Raw genomic sequence first — 22,937 nt, 5'->3', positions numbered from 1 at the left:
ATTGGATTGATAGGGTATTATCGCAATTTTGTCAAGGAATATGGGAAAATAACAACACCTCTAACAACATTACTAAAGAAAGATGCATTTTCTTGAACTCCAGAAGCAACTAAGGCCTTTCAATATCTTAAAGAGGCAATGTGTTGAGCTATGGTCTTTGATACACCAGACTTCACAAAATCCTTTATTGTGGAATGTGATGCCTCAGGAAATGGAATTGGTGTTGTTTTAATGCAAGAAGGAAGATCCATTAGTTTGAAATTCATCCAATCAAGGGAAAGAATTTACACAAACTTATTTATGAGAAGGAGATGTTGGCAATACTACATGCCCTAAAGCAATGATGCCCTTACCTAATGGGAAGAAACTTCAAGGTAAAAACAGATCATGATAGTCTTAAATACTTGTTGGAACAAATATTATCTTCATAAGAACAACAAAAATGGGTCACAAAGATGTTGGCTCGTGACATTGAAATCACATACAAAAATGGGAAGCAAAATGTTGTTGCTTATGCACTCTCAGGAAGGGATGAGGATGTGGAGGCATTGCTCTATGAAATTTCTATTATCCAACCTGGTTGGATAACTTAAGCAAGGGATGAATGGAAGAATGTTGAAGAGGAGTGGACATTCATTCAAAAGTTGCAGCAAGATCCCAGTTCATCTGATATATTTATCTAGAAAAATGATTCATTATGGCACAAAGATCACTTATAAGAACTCCCAACTCAAACAAAAGGTTCTTTTGGAATTGCACACCTCTCCTATAGGAGGGCACTCAACATTTTAAAAACTTACCACAAGGTCAAGAATGAATTTTTTCGGGATGGCCTTAAATATAATATTCAGAATTTTGTGGCCAAAATGTTTGGTTTACCAACAAAACAAAGTCGAGACAATTAAGACCCTGGATCTTTTGCAACAATTAACCATTCCAAGTCAACATTGGGAGGAGGTATCAATGGATTTTATTATAGATCCACCCAAGTCCGAATGAAAGAGTGTCATTATGGTGGTAATTATGGTGGTAATTGATAGACTTACAAAGTATGCACACTTCTGTGCATTATCTCATCCTTTCAAAGCTAGTGTAGTTACTATTGCATTTGTGGAAACAATTCAAAAGCTACATGGAAACCCAAATATTATTGTAAGTGGGAAAGATCCCATTTTCACTCGAGATTTTTAGACAAAATTATTTCTTGTCTTGATACTCAATTGGCTCATAGCTCATCTTATCATCCTCAATCTTATGGGAAAATTGAGATAATGAAAAAATGTTTGGAATGATATATTTTTTTCTTTATATATTATAAACAAACACATTGGGTTAAGTGGTTACCTCTGGTAGAATGGTGGCATAATAGTTCCTTCCATGCCGCAGTAAAATTGACCCCATTTACGACGTTTTATGGATATCTTTCACCATCCATCACATCATCCCTAAGAGACAATTCTAAGGTTCAAGCAATGGAATATCACATCGAGCATCAAAAACAAGTTATCCAACTCTTGAAGGATAACCCGATTCTAGCACAAAAGTAAATGAAACAACACGCAGATCAACATCATAGTGAAAGAAGTTTTAACATGGGGAATTGGGTATTTTTATGACTACAACCATATAAACAAATGTCCCTCACACAAGATAAGAAGGATAATAAATTATAACTCAAGTATTATGGCCCTTACAAGGTGTTGCAAAAGATTGGTACTATGGCATACAAATTGGAGTTGCATGCATATTCGTGAGTACACCTAGTTTTCCATGTTTCATGCTTAAACAAGGTTATAGGTGAGAGGCTTCTAGTTCAACCTATATTTCCATAACTCGAAGAGGAAGGAAAAATCATATTAGATCCTGAAGCAATCATAGAGACAACAATCTAATAGGTACAAAATCGATCAATTTCAAAGTATCTCATTAAGTGGAAGAAATTACTTGCAGAAGATTCCACATGGGAGGATGAGTATTTTATATAGAAGAATCCACAAGTATTGTGTTCAAGAAACCAACTTTTTGAAGGAAAGGGACATGTTATATCCCTATAATACTAGTGTAGCCCCTATATTGTTATTGTTGTGTCCCATAGAAGCCCACTATTGTTATGGTTGTTCCCTTACATTATTATTGTTATGCATGCCCTAATTATATTTTGACCCTTTAAACTCCTTTGCATACCAATGAGGCGTTGTCATTTGAATCATCTAAGAATTTCTCATTTATGTGATTTTAAAGGAGGTTTCCCCCTCGAAACGACTTATTATCATGTAGTTGATCTATCTTTTCTTATGTTTCTACGTTATTTTGATCTGGATACATAAAAACCAAATAGTTGTCAACATTGCCAAAAGAATAGGCACATGCAAGGTTAGTGCTATGAATGTCAAACTACACCCAAAACTAATCCCAATAAACAATAAAGGCAATAAATCCTTGGCATCCAAGAATACTTGTGAGGGGGTTGATGAATTCAAAAAAACCGAAGAACTTGTAGATTCTAATTCAAGGATAGCATGGGTCACATATAAGTTAGTGAGTGGGACACCATACAATGAGGAAATGGAAACAATAATGGATAAAATATGTCACATTAGAGTACAGGTACAAAATACCTAATTTTTTATTTCTAATTATTAGGCTAATTACACCTCATATTATATGAGGTCCCACTTTGTGATTTTCATCACATTACTAAAGATTTATTGTTGGTTCCTTGGAGTTGTGGACTAACTTGGTGGTATTCATCTTCATGGAACCCCTTATCTATATTGAATCATTTGATGGATATGTCTGGTTTGGAGTGTCTCACTTCTCCTTGGTTGGATGGTTGAGCTAGATTGCTTAGCGATCACCTCACATGTGCTTGCCTTGTTAATCACCCTTGGTTACATATTTTTTAGTATCTTGGAGCATTCCATGTCATTATAGTTTTGGTTCATGATATACTCACTTATCTTGGATGATGGTTCTAATCCCCCAAAGGATTAGATTATGGTGTTTGGGGATAAACATTTCATGACATTGCTAGAGTTCCCTAATGACTTTTGCATGGTGCATTGATGTGATGATGTTGGTATGTCACTAGGAGGGGTGTTCTACATGGTCCTCTTATGTTGATGTGTGGTGTTGTTGACGGTGCTAGAAATTCATCAACCAAGGGGATCTCCCCGATATGAAGTCCCAATCAGACCTCACATCATTTGGTGTAGGATTCCCATCCAATATAAAGGCCCAATTTCCAAATCCTTAAAGATTTGCCTTGGCTCTAGCTATCAGCACAAGACAGTGATGAAATGGTGTCTTCGAAAAGTGAGGGAGGTGTGCCTAGTGAGTGTGAAGTTGCAATTGTGTCAAGGTTCCTCTACTACAAAAGGGGAGAAAAGTGAGCCTGTAAGTAAGAGGTAATAGTACCACCCAGGAAGAGACACACATGAACCAAAAAGCTTCGTCTGACATCAAGCGGAATAGTCCACAACGGATGCGATGGTCATTACAACAAAAAAACAAGGAAATATATGTCTAGTATCCCGCAGAATAGTCCACAAGGATGGGACAACATTAACAACCATTGCAACACATTCTCAATAAGATAAACACTAAAATAACTGAAATAGTTCAACTATATTAGTACATGTGAAAGCAAACATGAAATACAAACATCCACAAAATAGTCTTACAAACATTTATAGTCCATGCATGAAGAACGTGTTGGCCTTAAAAGGCTTTTTTTATTAAGAAAATGTTCCAAGACACATGTTTACAATGTACATCACTAGCCCCAATAGTGGGACATTGGAGCCACTCCTTGCTCCTCAAAGAACTAGCTGATCTCTCTAATGCCTTGCAGGAGGAGCCAAGGTGAAAAGTCCTTTTCTCATACAATGAGGGGGTTATATATAACCAAGGGGTGATGCTTCCCCTTTGTGACTCTTTGACTACCCTCATGATTGTTCAACTTCCTATGACTTTTCAACTTAAATTACTCTCCATATTCATAAGTATCCTTTGGAATTCCACTTTACAATACATTTGAATATAATATACATGGTCCACAATGATGATGTGGCATATGAAAGCTCATGACAAGACATAACATGGCACTGTTGATGTGAATTGCTTGGATGTTATGGTAGTGTCAGGCCATTGTTGCTGTTGTGAGTGATGTCTTCTTGAGAATACTCTTGTCTTCCACCTCCTCATGGCTTGGTGACAAGAGTCTTCAATGATCTCAAGTCTTGGGTTGTGGTCGCGAGTTGGTGTCATTTTCTTTGCCTTGATAAATCAACTTGCATGCTCAGCTACAAGAATTTACTTTGCATTTATTCCACCTTCCTCTCGTTCTTCATCATCCCACCAGGTTCCAGTATCTACAATTCACTCATGACAAGAAGACATCAACCCGAAAACCTCCTAGCCTAAGATGGTTCATTCTGCAAAGACTGAGCCAAAATTGAGTCGCAGGTCGGAAAGGGAGACCCAGTGACTGCACATTGCACAGTCCCAGCATCCAATGCTGAGGCTGGAGGCCTGGAAATCTGCAATGTACAGTTCAGGTTGGGCTGAGGGACAGTCTCTGCGTAGTTTTGAGAGATAGTGAGTTGGGCTGAAGGAGGGGCCACTGTGGAAGATTTTTGTACAGTTATGGAGAGGAAGGTTGACTGACTCCTACACATTTCTAGGATTCAATGGGTCAAGATGAGGGGGAGACCACTGAAGGTAGTTCTGCACAGTTATGGAAGGCAAGGCTGACTGGAGAGATTGCGCAATTATGAAATGGAAGGCTGGTCTTGGGATCAAGAATTGCACAATGTAGTGGTTTTGGGGGACAGGGACTACACAATGCATAGATCCAGGGGTCAATGTCATATCTTTCTAACTAGAACTGTGCAATGCGCATTCCAGGTAGGAGGGGTGAAGTTAAGTTGAAGGGTCCAGGAGCTTCTTCAGAAAAGGCTAAGTGTTGGACTAGTGGGATTGACAACTGAAGTGATAGAGCTTCGATTATGTCCCAACACTTAGAATACTTTACAACTCAACAACATTGATTAACCATGACAATTGAACAAAACTTTTGCTTATGCCCAACCGCTTCATGACCAACTATGACAAGTGCGACACTTAAGATAGACTTTATGACAATCGTGACAACACTTGTGCAACATCGCTCAAATTTTTTTGAATGAGTGTGAAAGGTGTTTACATAGTTAGGAAAACTCATAAACACAAGGATAAGCCCTTGGAACCACCAGAATGAGCTTATGCATAAAGTGCAATAGCTAGCATTCAAAGAGACGACATCTTGCCTATCTTGCAAAAGGGAGAGAAAACACTTAGCAAAAACACATGGAATGACTTTTAGTGTTTGCGACCATACATGTCATTGAAGACATAATGACATGACAATGATAAGTTGTCCTTCATACTACATTAATACGTGCATTTCAACTTCATGAAAGATGTGCTTTGTTTTCGTACCTACCCTCCAAAAGGTTGTGAACCATATGGAGTCTTCATGCGGTCCTAATCTCTGATCTTTTATCATACCTCAAGGTTCCTTGGTCTTCTTATATGATGGTTATATTTTCTGCTCATCTCCTTAAGTGTCATCTAGCATGTCCTCCTTATTCATCTCCTTCTTCATCATCTTTCCATAGTATAAGAGTGTACTTGCATCTGTACTTACTCATGAAGAGACGATATCGGTTTGATAAACCCCTAGCCTAAGATACAACACTTGGATTCAAGAACTGGTCCGGTATTGAGTGATAGGTTAGGGGAGAAGGCAGTGACTGCACAATTGTGTAGTTCAAGCAGGCAAGGGTCAAGATTTATCACTGTGATTGAGCATTGCACAGCTCAGGCCAGGCTGAGGGAATTTTCTGCATAGTCATTACTGAGGGAAAAATTTGCACAAGTCCCACTAAGGGACAAAATTGCGCAATTCAAGCAAGCAATAGCTGCTGTGGGATGGGGCCCTTTGTAAAAAACTATGTAGTTTCAGGAGGCAAGGGGGATTGGGCAGTTATGAGGCTTGAGGGACAAAACTTCCCAGTTTATAGAGGTAGTGAACTCTGACTAAGGGAAGGACACTGGAGAAATCATATGCGCTTTTTTGGAGGCCAAGGGAGGCTAGAATTGTTGTGCATTGTGTAGTTCTAGTAGGTAAGGAAAAAGCTTGAAGGTTGCAAATGCAAAGTGCACAATTTAGGAAGGATATATGAGGCTAGGTTGCTATGAATTTGGCCAAGTGTGGGATCAATGGAACTGATGTGAACACTTATAGAACTTGACTATGACAACACACTTGGAAACTTAGTGATACAACATAGATCATCCAGAACATATGAAACATACTTCGCTTAATGCAAGAACCATTGTGGCAACTTACGACAAGTGAGGCCTCATCGATAGACTTTGTAAGGATAACAACGACACTTGTGTAATGGTGCGTGAAACTTTGGAAATGAGTGTGAAACATGTCTATATGATTAGAACAACTCACCTTCACAAATATTGGCCCTGGAAACAAACCAAAACTCCCCTTTGCATGATAAGCAATAATTCCCATGCCCGAAGACGACATTTGCTATATAAGATAAAAGTGTGAATGCCACTTGATATCTGAGTAGGGGGCTTGAAATCATCAACTGGCCAATAAGTGACTAAGGAACGACTTATCACAGGATCCATAGTAGGCTCCAAAATTTGAATGTAGACCAAAATTTTGGAGGGTGTTGTGACTTCTACAACATTTGGTGACACACTGGTAGAATACAACTTCTCTGTTTTGGTTAACTCTTTCGTGCAGGGCCTTGGTTCTTTGTGAAGTATTGATTCATCATGTAGATAAGTTTGGACTTTTCCACTTATCCCATGACTAGACATGGTCCCCTTTGTACCTTATCGCTCAAACACAACATAAGATTCAACATAACCATAATGTTTCGAGTTGGGAAGGGTAGTGTAGCTCGCGAGCTTAAGATTTTCAGAGTATAATTTTTTCATCTTTTGTGTTGCTTCGCTACCAACAAACCTAGACAGTTCCCTGATGGAGTCACGCAAGAACACAAACATTTCTTCACTACCAGCGACCCTTGATAGTACCCCGGCAGAGTTGCTTGCTTCACCTCTCTGCAGAGGAAGCATTTCTCTTCTTTTGACTTTATTTATTTATTTAAAGAAAACTATGCATTGGCACTTATTTATTTTGGGCCGAAAGAGGGATCCCGACTTATTGAGAGCATAAGAGGTTATTCCTTCAAAGAAGCATATAGAGACCTTTGATTTAGGTTTGCTCGTTTAGTTTTTTCCCCTTCTCCGCTTCTAATAGTTGGATAAGCTTGAGAACACCAAAGCAGAAAAAATGAGTATAGGTATGAGGTTTCTGGACTAGATGTGGGTTCATGATTGGACCAAAACTCTCCTTATGGACGGATCGTATTTTTTGTCGGAACTTCATTGGCCAAAAGGTGTAGCCAACACAAGAAATACTGACAGAGGGCTAGCCAAATGTTGAAGTGTCACAAGACTATATATAGTTTGGCCACACACATACCAAGAAGCCAAAACAGGTCTAGGCACAACACTTATTTGCATGATAAACATAAAAGTAGAAACTCAACAAGAAAGAAAACACGACGAAAAGAAAGAAAGCACACAACAAGGAAACAAAACTAGAATATAAGAGAACAAAATGGCTAAAGAAAACATGATGTATAACTAGAATAAGAAAACGAGGACAAACTGCAGGGAATGAGTGCAATAAAGGGAAAACTAGGATGCAACTAATCCTACTCCTGACAACTAGAAGTTCGGGGTCACGTATAATGAAATTTCCAGTGAATCCACCGTAGTAGTTCCCGACCTGCATCCACAAATATATGAACAATTAAAACAAATATAAAGTGATGTGCAACAAGATATATAAAAATTTGAAAAAGTTGCACAAGAAAAGGAAGGTCTTACCTGTGGGTAGAAAGGTGTGTCCCCAACCACTACTTTTATCCAATTCACATGATTACCTCTTCGATGAATACCATTTTCCAACAAACCTCAAAGGCTTCTTGCATATATGTCTTTATCTACACCGAGCTCCTTAGCAAGCATGAGGAAAGATCGAAACTTGTTGTTTTCTACAGAGCTTGTCAGGTAGGACTATTCCATCTATTTAGCAATTGGATCGTAAAATTCATGATGGCCCTCTTTAAAACCCTGAAATATTGGAAAATGTGAATTTTCAATTAGAAGAGTGGGATTACGATGGGAATCATGTGAGGAAAAATAGATTTGATCATACTCGACAGTCATGTTAAGACAATGAGGACCTTCCATAACCATCAACGAAGGTTGAAGTGCCTCGCCTGCTTGACAAAAATCTGAATAGAGAGATGTTGAACAATGAAGATCAAGGGGTGTGAAACAACTGTCATTGGATGTGCTGATGGGAAAATGATAAGCTGAATGATAGTCACCAAAGATAGAAAAATGATCAGATGAGTTGATTGAAACATCAAATTCCCAGTTTGCAATAAACGAAGAAAAATCAATTTGAACAGTCTCACGAATGCTCTGAATAATCGAACCAAGTTCCTTGCGAGCCAAATATGACAGACCATTTTCCTGCAACTGGTGACAAATTGTACAAGCATTGTAGTCATCAAAATAGTTTAAAAAGGATGCTAGCACCACTAATGCATGAGAACAGTTGGGACATGGTGAATGGAGAAGAACTTGATTTGTGTGACAACTTATGCATTCATTACCACTGAAGTAGATATTTGGTGCGATGAGAGGATAGATTTGCAACATCAAATTCAAAAGAAGACAAAGGAGTTGGCCATTAAGGGATAAATTCGATAAGCATGATCCTTTCTGGCAAAGATAGTCCTTGAGATGATCAACTTTTCAATTCCATTACCCTAAGAGAGATGCACATTCCCAACCTGAGTTTGATATGAGAGATTTGCATGAAGATGAATGAACCGAAAAATATTCTTGAGTCCGGTTAGAAGTAAAATCTCGAGAGTTTGAAAGACTACATTTGAAATACCAAACATCTTTGAGAAAGAGATTTACACTAAATGAAACCATGCAAAAATAAGGATTGTGTGAGAGAAACCAGATCTCACTTATTTTGGGGGGCTTACCAAAGTTGTGAGATCATGACATAACGATCAACAAAAATTGAAGTTCCTCGACTCCCCAGCAGGTCCCAGAGCTTCCCAAGATTGTAGAATCGCATTTTGAAGCTTGAACCAAATCATGCATGGTTTGAGGATTGTTGTTGGTTTCAATACTACTCACCAGATGGAAGCCATCTCTATCATAGGTTTCACCAGAATTTTCAATTTCAACAATCAAATTACTCAAGTGGAAAGACTCTTTTGATAACAAACTCAAAGATAAATGAATCGGGGGAATTTCGTGCACAAGATGATTTGAAGAGTTGTATTCATGGAAGAAAAGAGATGATGAGTTATGGGAAGGGTACCGTATGATTTGACTATTTTCAATGTCATCATGGACAACCTCACTGCCTTGTGATAACTCATCTGATGAAGAAATTGAAGAGCGTGGAGTATCACCATTGTAGGTAGATGCATTACAAATGGTAGGACACAAGGGATAGTGAGGTGAAGAGGAAGTTTCAATATGAACATATTATTTGACCGAACCATATTCTAGATCTAAATTAAATTCTTCATGAGAAACTGAAAGATCATGTGATGTGCTTGGGAATTCGTCACGACATACATAAATAGAGTCATCATCATTAGAATGATTATTGCCCAACATTGGGGGTTGATTGAAATAATTGGTTGCATTGGATTGTCTACTGAGATTAGCAGATTGAGAATCATCCAAGAGTGGAAATGTGATATCTTGAAAAGGAACATTCTGAAAAAGAGAGGAAAGATTGAAAGTGTTTTCACCTTTTTGCTCCTCTACCTACGTAATGTGACTGCTTTGTACCTAATCGCAAATTGAGCCGGCAACTTGAGAATCAAGAGAATGTGAAGAGCCAGTTGGTGGAGCAGATTGATCAAGTGGGTCATGGTACAAAGAGTCAGGATGTGTAGAGGATAGAGGATAATAGAAATCCGAATTAGTATTGAGACTAGAGTTGTGAACAGTGACATCATCTTGCGAGATGGAGGAGTGAGTCTTCACCATAGGCTTCATGAGCCATTCTAGAATTTCCTCCATTGAATCTGAATCATGAGAAACAGAAGAAGAATGAGAGGATGGATTGGAGATTTGATTTTTATATTTCCTAGATTTACAACCACCATAAGGTGGCACCCACATCAGGCTGGAAAGGGAGGAGGACAAAGGACAAAAGGGGAAGTAAGCTCCTCCTCTGAAATTTGAGGTGCCTCATGATTCGCAAGAGTCGAAGAAGTGGAAAAATCAGGAAGTTCACGTTCACCGTATGAAGAGACAAGAACCAAGCGCTCAAACTCTTGTTTCAAGAAATCCAAGTTCAAATGTTTTTCAGGAATTTCATAACATAGGTGAAAGAATCGATTAGAAAAATCCTCAACTGATTCATCAGGCTTCATTCTTAAAGATTGGCTTATCCACAAACATATCGGTAGTTATACTTATCGAAGGCTTTATGAAGCTTCTTGGAAAGTTGGTCGAGTGAATGGATGGAAGCAATGGGTAATGTATGACACCATCGATTAACACGACCTTTGAATGTGAGGGTGAGTAGTCTAGCCGGGACACCTTTGGAACATATTCTGTTAGAAAGACAAAGATGAAAAACTTGAAACAAATGTTCATGAAAATTGAACTTAAATTCAGACAGGTTATGAATAACTTCCGCATAGATGGTACAATTAAGCTCTTTAGGAAAACATCCCGGGATTATGATTTGGGGAAGAGAAATTTTAAATAAGAGATTCAAACCAGACTCAATAGGCACAACTTGTTATCTAACCCTCCTTTTAGCACCATTTTGTTGACGGTGTTGGAAATTCGTCAACCAAGGGGATCTCCTCGATATGAAGTCCCAATCATACCTCACATTGTTTGATGTAGGAGTCCCATCTGGTATAAAGGCATGGTTTCCAAATCCTTAAATATTTGCCTTGGCTCTAGCTATCAACACAAGGGACTGATGCAATGGTGTCTTTGAAAAGCACGGGAGGTGTGCTTGGTGAGTGTGCAGTTGCAATTGTGTCAAGGTTCCTCTACTGAAAAAGGGGGAGAAAAGTGAGCCTCTAAGTGAGAGGTAATAGTACCACCCAAGAAGAGACACACATGAACCAGAAAGCTTCATCTGACATCCAGTAAAATATTCCACAGCGGATGCAATGATCGTTACAACCAACAAACAAGGAAAGATTTGTCTAGTATCCCGCGAAATAGTCCACAAGGATGAGACAATATTATCAACCATTGTAGCACATTCTAAAAAACATAAGAACTAAAATAACCACAATAGTTCAACTATCTTAGTACATGTGAAAGCAAACAAGAAATACAAACATCCACATAATAGTCTTACAAACATTCATAGTCCACGCATGAAGAATGTGTTGGCCTTAAAAGGCTTAAGTTATTAAGAAAATGTCCCAAGACACATGTTTATAATGTAAATCACTAGCCCCAATAGTGGGACATTGTAGCCACTCCTTACTCCTTAAAGAACTAGCTAATCTCTCTAATGCCTTACGGGAGGAGCCAAGGTGAAAAGTCCTTTGCTCATACAATGAGGGGGTATATATAACCAAGGGGTGATGCTTCCACTTTGTGACTCTTTGACTACCCTCATGACTATTCAACTTACATGCTCTCCATATTCATGTGTGTCCTTTGTACTTCCACTTTACAATACATTTGAAATTAATAACATTGTCCACAATGATGATGTCGCATATGACAACTCATGACAAGACATGACATGGCACTGCTGATGTGAATTGCTTGGATGTTATGGTAGTTTCAGGCCATTGTTGTTGTTGTGAGTGATGTCTTCTTGAGAATACTCTTATCTTCCACCTCCTCATGGTTTAGTGATAGGAGTCTTCAATGATCTGAAGCCTTGGTTTGTGGTCGCGAGTTGGTGTCCTTTTCATTGCCTTGATAAATCAACTTGAATTCTCAGCTACAAAAATGTCCTTTGCATGTCTTCCACCTCATCTCATTCTTCATCATCTTGTAGGTTCTTGTATCTACAATTCACTCATGACGAGACGACATCAACCCGAAAACCTCCTAGCCTAAGACGATGCATTCAGAAAAGACTGGGTCAGAATTGAGTTGCAGGTCAGAGAGTGAGACTTGGTGACTGCGCATTTGTTATCGGGAAAAGTGTCCATTTAGATCTACTCTATCCCACTAAGGTGTGACAGCTACCTTAGAAACAAACAGAGAAAACTACTTTTGTATTCTTCTTTATTAACTATAAACAAAGAGGAATAGGATGAACCAACCTGTGTCTTGCACTAGTCCTTTGATCCAATCTCTCTTCTCTTTGACAGCTCCCAGCTACCTGCTTCCTCACTTGCCCAGCTTCACCAAGTACCTGTAAGATCACAGAAGAAGGAAACTATACAAAGACATGGGTTTATGTTCATAAATAACTTAGGATCAGATTTAAGTTAACCATACAAATGTAACAAGCATCAATGAAACACAAGCATGGAGAAGAAACTCAAATAGTTTTATTGATATACAAGAAGATCCAAGAGGAGTTACAATCGATGATTCCTGACCCAGCATCAACCTCCCAGCAAAGAAGTCCCTTCTTCAACCCCAACAAAGCATAGATCACCCAATTCTCTGATATGTATCTCAAAACCAACAGCAATTCCTTACAATGTGCAAAATTCCAACCTCTGGATCTCTGGGATGAGGGATCCATATATAGATGTATGCAAGGAGGATGAGTCAGCTCATGAATTGATTAGTGGCTTCTCTATGTCAGTTCTTGCTTCCACTTGGAGACTGAAAGCCTCTTACTCATCCTTGGTCGAATTCAGTGAGGCAAGTGCCATTGGAGAAGATTCTGGAAGCTTCCATTGTCTCTCCACCTCGCGGAATGACACTGCCATTTGTCATTTCCCGCTCAACGCACCCTGGTAGTGCATTTAGGTGCGTTGCAACGCACCTAGCTAGTGGACTTAGGTGCTATGCAACGCACTTGGCTAGTGGAGCAGCTGAAATGATCCTGATTTGACTTATTCTGAGCAGTTTCTGGTGGAGAACTTCTGGGAGAAGTTGTAATTTGTTGACCTTGTTCCTTTAGGGGTTGGAACAACACTTTTAGGGACTTAGGAGCCCTTGGTTTATGGACATTTCATGCTTAGAGCTGTAAGGCACAAAAATGTCTATAACAGTTGCCCCCTAAAGTATGAGGCCGTTTATCGGGTGAAATGCTTTATTAGGAGGATCCGAAGTTCTTTCAGTGTTGGGAGGAGACCTGTAATAAGATACAATACAATACATTATCTTCATACTGTTTTCATGATCTAGCTGAGGCAGGCATTCCCATGCTCAGTTTTATAAATTCATTTTCATGTGCATAGGACAGACAATCGTCTGATGGTAGACTGATGATTCTGATAGAGCCATCATCCTTTTGGTAGGATGATTATCTGTGCTGCAATGTTGTACATTTCAATGTCTTTATTTTCCTGAATATATATCGCAGCCCGGATGGATGAAACTAGATCCGGGGTCTTCAATCTCGTCCGATCTTCACTCGAAGTACAAGTCGATCCATGTGAGAAATGTTTTGAAGTCGAACATGGAAGGACATCGCTTGATTACCAGTCAATGATGTAAACTGTTAACAAGCGCGAGAGGAATCACCAATAATGATAATGACCCTCAAGGTACTGCAGTACAATTCACGTGGTGTGAATAAAGGACTTGGCGTCGAACACCACGCAAAATCTTTCGGTCGAAGGTCATTGATGTATACCTGTCACCGGAAGTGAGAAACTTGCCATTGAGGCATGCAAGCTTCAAAGTACTGAATGGGGTGTTCCTAGATCAACTTCTTGGATAATGAGTTGATGTCGACAAGAAGTGACCCGTCATAGGAGGGCCTTAATGAATCCCACATCAATGACACGGAACGGAGCAAATGATTTTGATGGAGGTGAAAACGATCTGGTGATATATGGTTCAGGGTGGCGGTCATGAAAGAATGGAGTATAATGTATGGTAGTGGGCGGGACACAGGTGGCCTTTCTGGATGACTTCTCTTGAACATGTCGGCGACACTTATGTGATGGATTGGTAGCATTAACCCCAAATGTGGATGGTATGGCAAGACCATGGTGATGTGACCGGTGAATGAAACAACCCAACCCGACTCGGGCATGGAGCGGAAGTGTCATGTTCAAGAGCGACTTGCTACCAATAAAGATTCTTTGAGTTTTCTTCCCAATTTTTCCCCAGTCATTGCTGACCAGTACCTCTTTATTTTTGTCAAGCTTGAGGAGGATAACATATGCTTGTTCTATAATTTGCCCTTCGGGCAAACTCATCGCTATGTTTTAACGAGCCTAGCGATAGTGAAACTCGTTCTCGTCTAAAGACAAGTTTGTCGCTATTAATCTTTTTAACGAGTCTAACGACAAAGATAACTCGGTCCTTTTCATTTTTAGAGAGTCTGAAAAGGTACGTAAAGGTAACTCCAAAATTCTTTTTTCGTCATCTAATCCCTTAAGTCCGAAAAAGTATAAAACAATACAGAAGGGATGAATTTTCGATTAGCTTTAACGAGCCGAACAAAACAAGCGCTCGATCTTTTTGTGCAATAATCCCTCAGGTCCAAAAAGATTAAAATCTAGAGGAGGGATAGCACTTCCGGTCGCTTTAACGAGCTGGAAGGCCAAAACTCGGCAATCTTTTCATATTTTACGAGTCAGTTGAAAAGAGCTTAAAGAAGACTCGTCTTTTGAGGAACGAGTGATAAAATGGGTAGCAGTTGATTCCAGGTACGGTTTGGAATTTTCCAATCACGGTAGTGTCACAAGGATGGCTAGTGAAATCACTCTTCGCAGCTGTTCCTCAAAATGGGTAAACAATCAAATGGAGGTGAATGATCGGCCAATGGAAAAGTGGAGGTGACGGTGCAAACACGACCAAGGCTTTAATGGCTGAAATGCTACATTCACGGTGGTTATTTACCGGGGAATAGTTCATTTTTTAACAAGCTTAAACGCGGGTGGAAACATTTGCTCATATCTTATGTTTATTTTTTAATGAGCTTGAACTATGTGCTAAAACTGCTTGATTAATCCAGTCATATGATAAGAATGTCTCATATAAAAATGGCAATTTTTAGATTTTTGCCCCACATCCTTTCTTTATGCAAGTTAGGTGACGACTAATCCTACGAGTTTAAAGGGTTAGAGGTCCTAAAAATTTAAAAAAATAAATAGCCGCCCCTTGCTTGCACTCCAAAAGGTTTGCATGCCCCCAGGTATAAAACAGAGTTTCGAGGCCTCCCTCTATTCGAGCTGACAAAACATTCGTTTTATCAGGAAGGGTCACCCTTTATTCGAGCTGACAAAACATTCGTTTTATCAGGAAGGGTACTACCTCTTACAGGTTATCCAAAGATTGTTCTATTTACGGCGTAAACAAAACACTTCTTCGGCGATGTCTATCGAAACAAACAAAGGTGAGCGACGATGCCCGCCAACTCACGTAACTTTGACAAAAGAATCTTATTCTAGAATAACCCCTCTTCCAATCACGGACGGGGTACAGACTAGTCATATTCTCCCGCGGAAACCTACCCTATACCCAAAGTTTTCCTGCCGAAGCAGACCAGGACGCATGCCCCCTGGGTTTCAGTCATATCCCTCTGAATTACTCGCGCTCATCGGGAGGACGGACTGGAGATTGAGACATTTCTTGCATGAAAAGACCATTTAGGGATGGTATATGACTATTTGCTATGCGTGATCCGGGAAATGAAAGTTGGTCCACGAGCTTGACCACTCTTCCTTCGTGCGGAAAACACATTACTCTAAAGAGTGAGGAGACAATCGCTCCCATGCAATAAATATAGTCTCGTCCAAGGAGTAGATTATAATCCAAGGGTCCTTGAACTACCATTAGGTTCATGCGAACTGTCTTCCTTCTCAATGTTATGGGCACATCGGGAAGGATCCCTAAAGGTCGACTGGTTCCTTTATCAAAGCCTGTCAGATTTCTCATCTCAGGCAAAAGCGATGGCGAACCAAGCGCTTTCCAAGCAGTAGAGGAAAGGATACTCACAGAAGCCCCCTCATCTATGATGGTACCAGCCATGACCATTCTATATCTTTGAACGATAATTCGGAATGGTACACTTGCTGGTAGACGGGGTCTGCCTAGTTGATTCCAGTCGAAGGAGACAACTAGGTTGCTTGGAGGTGGGACCGAGTAGACGGCCGGGTATGGCTCTGACGAACTTCCTTCCTGCGGTAAAGGAATGGGTAGATTGCCCCCATGTTCGTCGGAGTCTGTGTTTATGAAGAGAATTTGGACGGTGTCATCCTTGTTCTCTTCAGTGATTGTATCATCTGAAGATGAAACCTCTGAAGGCAAGACCGGGTCAACTGCCGCCTCGACCTTTTGACTTTCGTCTGGTATGGATCCAGATGGTTTATCTTCAATGATAGGTGCTTCAGCCGACCACCTGAGCGGGCCAGCTGGATTCTCAACTAGTGACGGACTTGGCAAGAGTTTTTTATATCCAGGAGGAAGTCGTAACGGTGAAACCAGACGATCATCCAAAACTCTTTTAGCTTCATCTAAGAAGGGACAACGGTGGACGACGTGATTGCCTTCGCACAGTTTACAAGGAAATCTAGCTTTCCCTTTTTGTCCTGGGGCTTCACTTTCACTAGTTGACGGTGTGCTTTCAACATGATCATCAGAGGTTGACGACACCGGGTTGTGCAAACGAGGAGACCAGTCCCTTAGTATCCGAGGGATGCAAGGACAATCTCTGTGAAGGTGGTCTCCTTTGCAAATGACACATGGCGATTTAGGCCTGGTCGGTGCAGTGTGTGGATTTTCGTTAGACGACACTCGTTTTCCCACATTCGCCTTTGGTTCCTTCTTCTTCTTCTCTTTCTTCTTCTTTTCCTTCTTCTCCTTAGGAACTTGGCTTTTAGTTTTACCAGCTCCATTAAGCGAAGAGGAAGGAGGAGAGGAAGAATTAAAGGAAGTAGAAGGTTGGTGGGCAACTCTGGACTCGTCTAATTGCTGATTCGATTGTTCAGGAATAGTGGTGTTCTGAACGACATTGGTTGAGAAGAGCCATACTGGCAAGCCAATTTTCAGTCCTGGAAGTGACATTGTGGCCATATGGGGCGCACCAACATCTCCCCAAGAGGAGAAGGGACTAGGATTTCCACCAAGGGGAATTCCTTGGTTGGTAGGCTCCATTTTCTCAACCCATGATCAACGTAGGAAAAGGGTATGAATATTCCGTTTAAAATAAATTTTAACACGCTTTGACACAACTTGTTTTTTCAGTTTTTAAGAGTCGAGAAAAAACAAAAGATGACTCTAGTCTCCTTCGATTTTTAATGAGCCTGAAGTGACAAGTGCTCAGATGGACCTTTTCCGTTAAGGAGTCTGAAAAGGAACGAAAGGGACTGCTCTAGAGGTCTAGGTAGAGGGAGTACCAAACCAATCGCAAAACTGCAGAATACTTTTTACGGTACGGCAGTCAATCTTCCCGAATTCTGTGTTCGGTGCATTGCGATCAGTAGGGCGGCCGACACGGCTTCCTATGGATAAAGGATTTAAGCCTATAGGGGTCTCCCAATATATACTCGACGGCACGTGGGAGCACAAGTTCGTACTGGCACTTATAGTCTCAAAGTGGAGGAATCACCCAACCATCAATGAGGACAACAGTTACCAGGCTTTACGACGCCGGAATATGTCTCTAGCCTAGACCTCTAAATGTTGTGTGTTAAGTTCCAAAGCGTTGTTAAGTTCATTGAATTTATTTTAAGTTGATCTTTCTTATGAAGTTTTCCTTTTGGGAACACCACGAGATGTAGATGTAATTCCTAAAATGCAATCTAAAGATGATAAACAAATTTTTATCTCTTTTCAGCAATGAAAATCCTAGCTACTAGGGGAAAAGAAAGACACAATCTTTTCACAAAGAGCAAAGAGCACACTGTAAATGCACTTTCCTAAATCAAGCCAAACAAACTGTCAATATGCAAATGCACATGCATGTGTTTTGTTTTTTCACTTTCTTAATATTGATGCCTAAAAAGAAAGTTGATGTACAAATCTGAATTTGCTTTCAAGCGACAAACACAAACAAGCTTCTTTTCGAAATCAAAAGGTAGAGATGATTACGACACTTTATGATTTTGAAATAAATACTCGTTTCGACACTAGAAAGTGACAAATTTAAACCAAAGGCAAAAGTAAAAGCATAATCGACTATCAACAACAAATGAACTTTATCCTATGATCACAATCGACACTTGCGACAGATCTAAATCAAAGGACGACAATACAACTATTATACTTTTGCAATGGAAAACTGTAAACGGCTTAACAAACACATAAAAACATCTACAGTTCTTTTGTACAACTGAGGCGGAATATCAGTAAGGAAAAGGGGTCTGAAACAGTCAAGTACTGATCACAAGCTGCAAAAATCAGAGACAAAACTGAAAGAATGAAGCAAAGAACCTCAGCTGCACAGGGCTAGGCTGATCAGCGCACCTGTTACAAAGAGAAACTGCATTGCAACGTAGGTAGCCCTATCGGGAAGTGCGTTGAAATGCAAAACCTCTTCACAGAGCCTGCGTTGGGGCAGAAACGAGAATTCTATCCGGGTTCTGGGTCACGGTTTGCAGTTTAATCTATGGTTTTTGGCCGAGTAAAAGCAATCAGTAATGCACAATCAGAGGTAGATCTAAAGGGGGTCTAAGAGCTATCACAAGGGAAATCAGTTGGTCTATGAATCAGTTGTTCAGATCATAAATAGATCCAGTGAATGGATTGAAGCAGCAGATGTCTACTTTGCATTTGTTAATGGCAAATGCAGTTCGATTGCTACTTCTAAGTTTATGAAATAAACAACAACAGAAACACAAACAAACTAACCAGACACGATCCCCAGTGGAGTCGCCATTTTGTTATCGGGAAAAGTGTCCATTTAGATCTACTCTATCCCACTAAGGTGTGACAGCTACCTTAGAAACAAACAGAGAAAACTACTTTTGTATTCTTCTTTATTAACTATAAACAAATAGGAATAGGATGAACCAACATGTGTCTTGCGCTAGTCCTTTGATCCAATCTCTCTTCTCTTTGACAGCTCCCAGCTACCTGCTTCCTCACTTGCCCAGCTTCACCAAGTACCTGTAAGATCACAGAAGAAGGAAACTATACAAAGACATGGGTTTATGTTCATAAATAACTTAGGATCAGATTTAAGTTAACCATACAAATGTAACAAGCATCAATGAAACACAAGCATGGAGAAGAAACTCAAATAGTTTTATTGATACACAAGAAGATCCAGGAGGAGTTACAACCGATGATTCCTGACCCAGCATCAACCTCCCAGCAAAGAAGTCCCTTCTTCAACCCCAACAAAGCATAGATCACCCAATTCTCTGATATGTATCTCAAAACCAACAGCAATTCCTTACGATGTGCAAAATTCCAGCCTCTGGATCTCTGGGATGAGGGATCCATATATAGATGTATGCAAGGAGGATAAGTCAGCGCATGAATTGATTAGTGGCTTCTCTCTGTCAGTTCTTGCTTCCACTTGGAGACTGAAAGCCTCTTACTCATCCTTGGTCGAATTCAGTGAGGCAAGTGTCATTGGAGAAGATTCTGGAAGCTTCCATTGTCTCTCCACCTCGCGGAATGACACTGCCATTTGTCATTTCCCGCTCAACGCACCCTGGTAGTGCATTTAGGTGCGTTGCAACGCACCTAGCTAGTGGACTTAGGTGCTATGCAACGCACTTGGCTAGTGGAGCAGCTGAAATGATCATGATTTGACTTATTCTGAGCAGTTTCTGGTGGAGAACTTCTGGGAGAAGCTGTAATTTGTTGACCTTGTTCCTTTAGGGGTTGGAACAAAACTTTTAGGGACTTAGGAGCCCTTGGTTTATGGACATTTCATGCTTAGAGCTGTAAGGCACAAAAATGTCTATAACAGCATTGCACAGTCCTAGCAGCCAAGGCTGAGGCTTGAGGCCTAGAACTATAAAATGTGTAGTTCAGGCTGGGCTGAGGGACAATATCTACGCAGTTTTGAGAGATAGTGAATCCGTTGAAGGAGGGGCCACTGTGGAATATTTTTACGTAGTTCTAGAGAGGAAGTCTAACCAACTTCTACGCAGTTCTGGGAGATAGTGGGTCAGGATGAGGGGAGGACCACTAAAGGAAACTTCTACACAGTTCTGGAAGGGAAGGCTTACTGAAGAGATTGTGTAATTATGGAATGGAAGGTTGGTCTTAGGCTTAGGAATTGCACAATGTAGTAGTTATGGGGGACAGGGACTGCACATTGCGTAGATCCAGGGGTCAAGGTCACAACTTGTTGACTAGAACTGATCAATTTTCAGTCCAGGTAGGATGGGTGAAGCCAAGTTGAACGGTTGGGGAGCTTCTTTGGAAAAGGCTAAGTGTGAACCAATGAGACTGAAAAGTGAAATGATATAGCTTCGATTGTGTCCCAACATTTATAATACTTGATGAATCAACAAAATTGATCACCCATGACACATGAACAACACATTAACTTATGTGTGACCACTTCATGACCAACTATGACAAGTGTGACACCTAAGATGGACTTTATGACGACTGTGACGACACTTGTGCAACAATGCTCAAAACTTTGTGAATGAGTGTGACAGGTATTTACATGGTTAGTAAAACTCATAAACACAAGGATTAGCCCTTAGAACTACCATAATGAGCTTATGCATAAAGTGCGACAATGAACATCCAAAGAAACGACATCTTTCCTATCTTGCAAAAGGGAGTGAAACACTTAGCGAAAACACATGGAATGACTTTCAATGTTTGCGGCCATACATGTCATTGAAGACATAATGATATGAAAATTATAGTTTTTCCTTCATACTACACTAAGAGGTGCATTTCAACTTCTTGAAAGATGTGCCTTGTTTTCGTACCTACCCTCCAAAGGGTTGTGAATCATATGGAGTATTCATGTGGTCTTGATCTCTGATATTCTATCATATCTCAGGGTTCCTTGGTATTCTTATATGATGATTATCTTTTCTCCTTAGATTCTTAAGTTTCATCTAGCATGTCCTCCTTATTCATCTCCTTCTTCATCATTTTTTCCATAGTGTAAGAGATTACATGCATCTTCACTTACTCACGACGAGATAACATCAGTCTGATAAACCCATAGCCTAAGATAAAGCACTTGGATTCATGAACTGGGTCGGTACTGAGTGACAGGTCAGAGGAGATGGCCCAGGGACTGTGCAATTGTGCAGTTCAACTAGCCAAGGGTCAAGCTTGATCAGTGAGACTGCACAGTGCATAGCTCAAGCCAAACTGAGGGAATTTTCTGCACAATCCTTACTAAGGGAAAAAATTGCACAGTTCCTACTGAGGGAAGTAATTGTGCATTTCAAGTAGGCAGTGGTTGCTGAGGTATGGGGCCCTGGGAGGACAAATTGTGTAGTTTGAGGAGGCAAGGGGGACTGGGTAGTTGTGTGGCTTGAGGGACATAACTACACAGTTTCTGGAGGCAGTGAACTCCGGCTGAGGGAAGGACACTGGAGGAAGCATCTGCGTAGTTTTGGACGTGAACGGAAGCTGGAATTTTTGCGCATTGCACAATTTCGGTAGGCAAGGAAAAAGCTTGAAGGTTGCAGATGTGAAGTGCGTAGTTTAGGAAGGTTGGATGAGTCTAGGTTGCTAGGAATTTGACCAAGTGTGGGATCGATGGAACTAGAGTGAACAATGATAGAACTTGACTGTGACCACACACTTGGACACTTAGTGATATAACATAGATCATCCAAAACATATGAAACATACCTCGCTTAATGCAACAAACTTTGTGGCAACTTACGACAAGTGTGGCCCCATCAATAGACTTTGTAAGGATAATGACGACACTTGTGTAATGGTGCGTGAAACTTTGGAAATGAGTTTGGAACATGTCTATCTGATGAGAACAACTCACCTTCATAAATAGTTCCCCTTAAAGCAAACCAAAACTCCCCTTTGCATGACAAGCGGTAATTCCCATGTTCGAAGACAACACTTGCTATATAAAGATAAAAGCATGAATGACACTTGATATCCGAGAAGGGGGCTTGAAATCATGAACTGGCCAATAAGTGACTAAGGAACAATTGATGACAGGATCTGCAGTAGGCTCCAAAATTTGAATGTAGGCCATAATTTTGGAGGTGTTGCAGCCACTACAACACTTGGCAACACATTGGTAGAATCCATCTTCTCTGTTTTGGTTAACTCTTTCGTGCATGGTCTTGGTTCTTCGAGGAGTATTGATGTATCGTGTAGATCACTTTGGCCTTTTCCACTTATCCCATAACTAGACATGGTCCCCTCTATAACTTATCGGTCGAACACAACATAAGATTCAACATAACCACAATGTTTCAAGTTAGGAAGGGTAGTGTAGGTCGCAAGATTAAGATTTTCATAGTATAATTTGTTCATCTCTGGTGTTTCTCCACTGCCAGCAGGCCTGGATAGTACCCCCGTGGATTCATGCAAGAGCACAAACATTGATCCGCTGTGAGTGAGCCTGGACAGTACCCCAACGAAGTTACTTGCTTCGCCTCTCTGTGCAGGAAGCATTTCTCTTATTTCACCTTTATTTTTTTATTTAAATAGAACTGTGCATTGGAACTTATTTTTTTTGGGGCAAAAGATGGATCTCGACTTATTGAGAG

This window comes from Pinus tabuliformis, chromosome 3_1 (assembly GCF_031772625.1).
Source record: "Pinus tabuliformis cultivar Carrire ecotype Pingquan chromosome 3_1, CPIR1, whole genome shotgun sequence".
In the NCBI taxonomy this organism is placed as follows: domain Eukaryota; kingdom Viridiplantae; phylum Streptophyta; class Pinopsida; order Pinales; family Pinaceae; genus Pinus; species Pinus tabuliformis.
This window is presented reverse-complemented; position numbering follows the sequence as displayed.